Source organism: Gossypium hirsutum, chromosome D02, assembly GCF_007990345.1.
Source record: "Gossypium hirsutum isolate 1008001.06 chromosome D02, Gossypium_hirsutum_v2.1, whole genome shotgun sequence".
NCBI classification, from domain to species: Eukaryota; Viridiplantae; Streptophyta; class Magnoliopsida; order Malvales; family Malvaceae; genus Gossypium; species Gossypium hirsutum.
In genome coordinates this window covers 31,667,263-31,673,947 of record NC_053438.1, presented here as the reverse complement: position 1 = coordinate 31,673,947, position 6,685 = coordinate 31,667,263, and the positions used below count along the sequence as shown (strand labels likewise).

General features: G+C 36.9%; 1 non-coding gene across 1 annotated transcript; it reads left to right on the top strand.

Annotated features, from left to right (window-relative positions):
* Window positions 1–1,377: 1,377 nt before the first annotated feature.
* LOC121214985 (small nucleolar RNA R71) lies at window positions 1,378–1,484 on the top strand. The gene has a single exon (XR_005910720.1). It is a non-coding gene; the product is annotated as a small nucleolar RNA R71 (small nucleolar RNA).
* The last annotated feature ends 5,201 nt before the right edge of the window (window positions 1,485–6,685 follow it).

Below are 6,685 nucleotides of genomic sequence, written 5' to 3'. Positions count from 1 at the left end.
TGTGCTAAGGATCGATCTACTAATTGAAGTGTAACCGTAGTAGGTCTAACTTCACCTATCCCAAATTTCTTAAATATTGACATGGGCATCAAGTTGATACTCGCACCCAAGTTACATAGTGCCTTACCACAATATGTTGCTCCAATATTGCAAGGTAAGGTAAAACCACTAGGATCCTTCAATTTTGGGGGTAGTTTGTCTTGAAGATATGCACTGTATTCCTTCATTAGGGCTATCGTCTCAAATTCTCCAAGCCTTCATTTTTAGACAGGATATCCTTCATGAATTTGACATAGTTCGGCATTTGTTCAAGTGCTTCAACCAACGGGATGTTGATATGAAGTTGCTTGAGTACGTCTAGGAACTTCTTGAATTAAATTTCCTACTTCTACTTCTGAAGTCTTTGAGGGTAGGGTGGTGGAGGTTTCTTTATTGGAACTGGTTGATTCATTTTTTGTGGTAATTCTGCATCTAATGGAGTTATTAGTTGATCAGAATTAGCTGGTTCAGAAGCTACCTTATTGGATTTTGCAGATTCATTTTTTGGTGAAATTGGAATTTCAACAATCGGTTGAACTTCCTCTGAGTCTTGAGCGTCAGTTGGCTCCTTCTCAACTTCGATAGAATTGGGCTCTAAAGTCTTTTCGCTTTTCAATGTTAACACTTTACAATGCTCCTTCCCTGGATTCCTAGGATTCTCCATATCAATAGGTAAAGCACCTTGTAGCCGGCTTAATTTTCTAAATTCCTTAGAAAGGCATCAATTTTTGCCATGTATGCCGTCAATAGATTCTATAGGCTATTGGATGGTTCAGCTTGGGTTAGTTTCTGAGCTTGTTGGGAAAAATTAGGTGGCTGGGTCGATCTAGGTTACTGGTTCCTACCCCTTGGTTACTCAAGGAAAAATTCGGGTGGTTTTGCCATAGTGGGTTATAGAAATTGGATTGCATCCCTTGCCTTCCTCGATTTTGGTTCTGGTTACCCATGTAATACACAGATTCTGGGTTCGATGGACATTCTTAGAACAAATTTCCTTCCCCACAATAAACACAGGCTACATTTTCAAATTGATTAAGTGGTTGTGCTGCAAAACTATTACACCTATTACAAGTAAGATTTTTTAACATTGAGGATATTGATGATACTTGAGATGCGAGTGAAGTAAGAGCGTCTACTTCATGTATTCCAGCGACTCATGTTCTTGATGCTACTCGATTGGTTAATCATTGATAATTGTTGCTGGAAATCCTCTCAATGATTTCATAAGCCTAATTATAAGAATTAGAAAGGATAACACCATTAGTAGAAGCGTCCACTACCATCCTCGTGTGAGCATTAAGACCATTATAAAATGTCTCAAGTTGTATGCAATGTGGGATTCTATGATGAGGGCACTTTCGTAATAATTCTTTGTACCTTTCCTATGCCTCATACAATGACTCATCATCCATTTGTTGGAAAGCAGTGATCTCGTTCCTCAACTTAGCATTCTTGCTAGGCGGGAAATACTTCGTAAGGAATTTTTCTGCTAACTCTTGCCAGGTTGAAGTTGAGTTTGGTGGTAACGAGTTCAACCAAGCTCGAGCCTTGCCCCTTATTAAATATGGGAACAACTTCAATAGTAATGATCTTCGGGTACTCTGGCTAACTTGAAAGAATCACTCACCTCCATAAACAGTCTTAAGTGTAGGTGAGGATCTTCGGTAGGCATTCCATTGAATTGACCCACTGTCTAAAGCATCTGGAACACAACTGGCTAAAACTCAAACTATTGTGCCTCAATTTTGGGTCTCTTAATACCTAGATTAAGATCATGAAATACTAGCACAGTATACTATCTCAAAGCTTTATCCCTATAATCAGCAATAAGGATAGGATTTTGAGCAAGGTTTGCTCCGTTTCCTTGATTCAGATTTTCAAAGTTCATCTCTTCAATCTTTCTCTGACTTGCTTGTCTTCTTCGCTGTCGAAAAGTTCGTTCAATCTCAGGCTCTAAAGGGAGTAAATCCATGATTCGGTAAATTTTTATAAACACCTGAAATAATCACAGAAAAATTAAATAAGTTAAAATTTGAACAGAAAAATACACCAAAATGCAAAACTAACAACTTTACAAATAATGACTTTTTTAAAAACACAGTCCTCGACAACGGCGCTAAAAACTTGGAATGATGGAAATGTGCAACTGTACACAATCGCAACAAGTAATAAAGTGACAAGTAAATGTCGAGTTATCGTACCCATAGGAACTGTGAAAAGAATTATTTATGAATGTTATTTAAAAAACTCTGGTGAAGAAAAATATTTTGTTTGAAGAGGGTGATTAAAAACTAGGATTTTAAACTAAGTAAACTAAAAAAATAAATCTCAAATGCACGATTCAAAATACAGTTTTAATCAAGATGACATAATTGTGTTTGATTAATTACATTTCTTCACTTACAATTATTAAACTCATGTTTATATTGTTACGAATAAGTTCACGACAACTCTTTAATTTGCTAACTTATGAACATACTCACCTACTAAAATCAATTTATGTCTTGACTATATCCCTATGTCAATTCAACCGATTAGACAAATCTTAATAGGCAAATATATTATTGCACATACATACTTATTAAATCGAAATAATCCCTTGTACATATCACTATGTCAATTCAAACAATTAACTCGATTTAATAAGCACATAAAAGACTATGTGAGGTAACAAAGTATCCTTACCTTGAAATAGTTTAATCACAATAATCTTGCAAGTTATACAAGGCAAATGTATCGTCAGATACCATTGCTAATCTAACCTTCATCTACCTTAGATGATTAAACACGCACTGATTAAGTACTGCGTCAATTAATTACAATTTCAAACCATTTAAATAATTAATTTATTAGGTACCTAACAATTGTAATGCAAGAATAACTTAGTCGTGATTTTACTTAATCAAGCATCTTACTGAGGCCTATAACAACACAATTTTAATAATTTTAATAAACAAAATGTAATCAACCTAAAACGAATTAAATTCAAGCTAAATTGATTAAATTAACCATTCCAAAAACATAAATATTCATAGATATGTTCAGCATAACAACAACAAAAATTAAAGAGATAGGGAACAAGAATCAAATCTGGTGTTTTTCCATGGCATGACTAGTTGCTCCGTTCTTCCTTCTCTGTTGTCCTCGTCAACCAAGGCTGCTATGGACACTTAATTGTTGCTCCAAATAGCTGATGAATGCTCCTTTCCTAAGAGGAGAAATTGGCAAGAGAGCAAGGGAATTTTGGAATGGAAAGGAAGAGAGAAAGTAGAGAGAAGAGAGGAAAGATGTGAATGCTTGAGGTGCATTTTTAAAATGACCAGCCTAAGAGGGTTTTATAGCTGAGGAGGGCTACTAAAAATAGCTAAAATTATTAGCCAAAGAGCCCTCCCTTGGCCGACCACACATGTTGTAACACCCCAAACCCGGTCTAGACATTATGGTCGAATCTGACGTGTCACGTTGAAGTGTCTTTTGAAAATCGAACTTGTTGGTGAGAATTCGTTTCCAAATTTTAAAACCTCTTTGTTAGTGTTTAACAAAATAGCTACCCAAAACGATTGCTTTGTTGTTTGCTTTTGTTATAATAAGTTGATCTAAAAATCACGAAAGCTTTTGAAACTCTATTATTTAAATTTTGTGTCTTTAAAAACAATAATTATTGTGAAAGTTCGTCCTCTCCTAAACTAGTAGTTTAAATTAAGTTAGTAAAAAACTAAATTAAAAATTTAAACAAACTTAAAGGCCTTACTACATAGACAGAACCCAACATAAACTTTAAATTTAAATAAAAGCAAGTGTAGCACAGCTGCAGTTGTGTGGCCACCCCGAGTCCCTCGCAGCACTAAATCACCTAAGGCTGAGGATTACCTATACAGTTAAAAGGAAAAAGTGAGTTTACAAAAACTCAGTGTGTAATCCCCTATCACTCAAACAGTATACAACATGCAATATCAGTTTGGGTCTGATCCCTATTCAGTAATAGTACAATGTTGGCCTTAGCCCAATACAGTAACAGTGTGGGCCTTAGCCTAATACAATAACAGTATAGTGCAATAATGCAACCCATTCCAATCCAGCCAACGCACCACTCTGTATCGCCAACACACCATGTGGGAGTAAAATCGACCCACCCAGCCAAGACACCAATATCGTAGCAAAGCTGTCAGTAATAATATCGCAGCAGAGCTGCCAGTAACAGGATCGCAGCAGAGCTTCCAATAACAGTATCGCACCAAAGCTGCCAGTAACAATATTCTTCCTCCATAACAGTATCCCAACCCCATGCAGTATGTCATGTCATAAATCATACGTGTATGCAAAATATCATACTCAATCATAGTCATACATATCATAAAGCAAATCAGTTATACAAAACATAGGCCATAATAGTCATTTCATTTCCTAGGAGTATAACAGTCATTTTACCCTATAGAGGTATTTGGGTTATTTTACCCTATGGGGGTATTTCGATCATTTTACCCTATGAGGGTATTTCGGTCATTTTACCCTATAGAGGGATGTCGATCATTTGTTGACCTCCCGAAAGGCCTGCTGTCACCTCGAGTGACTTTGGTAACCTAAATGGTCATAACAGTGTAAATGGGCTCAAGGCCCAGTACTCGGCCCAACAAGGCCCATTACGGCCCAAGCCCATGAAAAAGCTCATAGAGGCCTTTACTATCCATCGCCTATTTTTTGTAGATTGGGCTTACCACACGAGCGATTGCACGCCTGTGTGGTCTCGAACGCTGAATTTCTGGCTTTTCATCTTTTTGTCGTTCTACAGTTACAATGGGGTGTTTACACACCTGTTTTTCGAGAAGAGCGCAAATCTCCACGTACCCCAAACTAGTTCAATCAAGACCCAAAGTTAGTCCTTTAATCATTAGGGTAAAACACCCTCTTATTGACACTAAATCCAAAACACCATCCTAACCTTGCTTGAAAGAGGCGACTTTACTCCTCCAAGACCGACAACCAAAAGTGGTCACACACTTATCGATTATCTTCACCACAGACAATGATCTCAAACTAAGTTAGGCCATATAAGTGGCCTCAAACTGCGAACGATATCCTAAAGGAACATAGTCAGTATACAGCCTAAACCCCAAAAATGAGGTAGCATATTACGTTGTTTGAACGTTAGGGATAAGAGTTGCGACTACTTCAAACCACTTACAATCCACCACTCCTCGAAGGAAACCCTAAAACCCTAACGAGTAACACCTTAAGAGAAACGAATCAACAGTCGGTAATCAAAGAATAAAAAGAAAAGTTTTCAGTTTTAAGAAGAAGAAAAGAAGAGAATAGGTTTAACTAAAAGTGAAGAGTATAAACACTTTACCGATAGTCAAAAACACTTGCAATACTGGAAACATCAAGAAGTAGCGGAGCAAAGTTTGACACAGAGAATGATACAATCAAAGTCTTAGCAAAATTCGACACCAAAAGCAAAAAGTGAAAAGATTACTGATCGAAACTGAAGCAAATAGAGAGAAAACAACCCCCCAAAATCCCAAAACCGATTATCCTAGTGCCTAATGACCAAATTCGGCACACACACTCCTCAACACCCCACTTTCACGATTTTCTCCTAAAATCTCTCCCCTTATCCCTCCTTGGAGTACTCCACCAATTTCTCTTCAACTCCCTCAACAACTCCATTCAAATTCAAATCAAACCCCCCATAGCTATATTTCAGTCCAACTCCACTACCTACACAACTCAAGCAACAAAATAAATACTCCATTACACAACATACTCCCACGATTTTCTCCTAAAATCTCTCCCCTTATCCTCCTTGGATTACTCCACCAATTTCTCCTCAACTCCCTCAACAACTCCATTCAAATTCAAATCAAACTCCCCATAGCTATATTTCAGTCCAACTCCACTACCTACATAGCTCAAGCAGTAAAATAAATACTCCATTACACAGCCCAAGACTTGAACCTCAGACCTCGCAGTTACACAACACACCACCTTTCCACTAGATCACAAGCTATTTTTGTGTCATAAAACAAGCACTATTATTTATAAGGCCTATATGCCAATGTCCAGCTTCATTTAAGAGCAAAACTAAAAATTCTACAGAAGCCAAGACTTGAACCCAGGCTCCTCAAACACTCCCATACACACCCAAATCACTTAGCCATTAAAGCAAACAAGCAATCAATGTCATATCATGCAAAAATTAAAGACTTATATTTTTGGGGTGTTACACATGTGGCAAGGTTGATAGTTTCAACTTTGTTAATTTAGGCTTGGGGTAAATCTATAAAGCCACCAATTGTGGAGGGGTTTGAATGCAACTTGAACAAGTCTTCAAGGGCCTCTTTGCAAGCTTAAATAATCAGCTAATAAGTTGATTTGAGTCAGCTCTTGGGACGGTTTTTGGGCTGTCCATTTCTTGGTTGGTTCAATTAAACTGGACCACTTTTTCATAATTAATTAATAATAATTTATTAACCCAAATTAAAATTGGATATAAATTAAAATTAATTATATTATGAATTAATACATATAATTTTGGACAGTCTTAGGCTAAAATTTAGTTCACCTCGATGCTTCAAATTGCTTCTCGATTTTGTGCTTCTAGCGTCTGCCGAGCCATTTTTTTCCCTTTGTCCAAAATTAATTATAA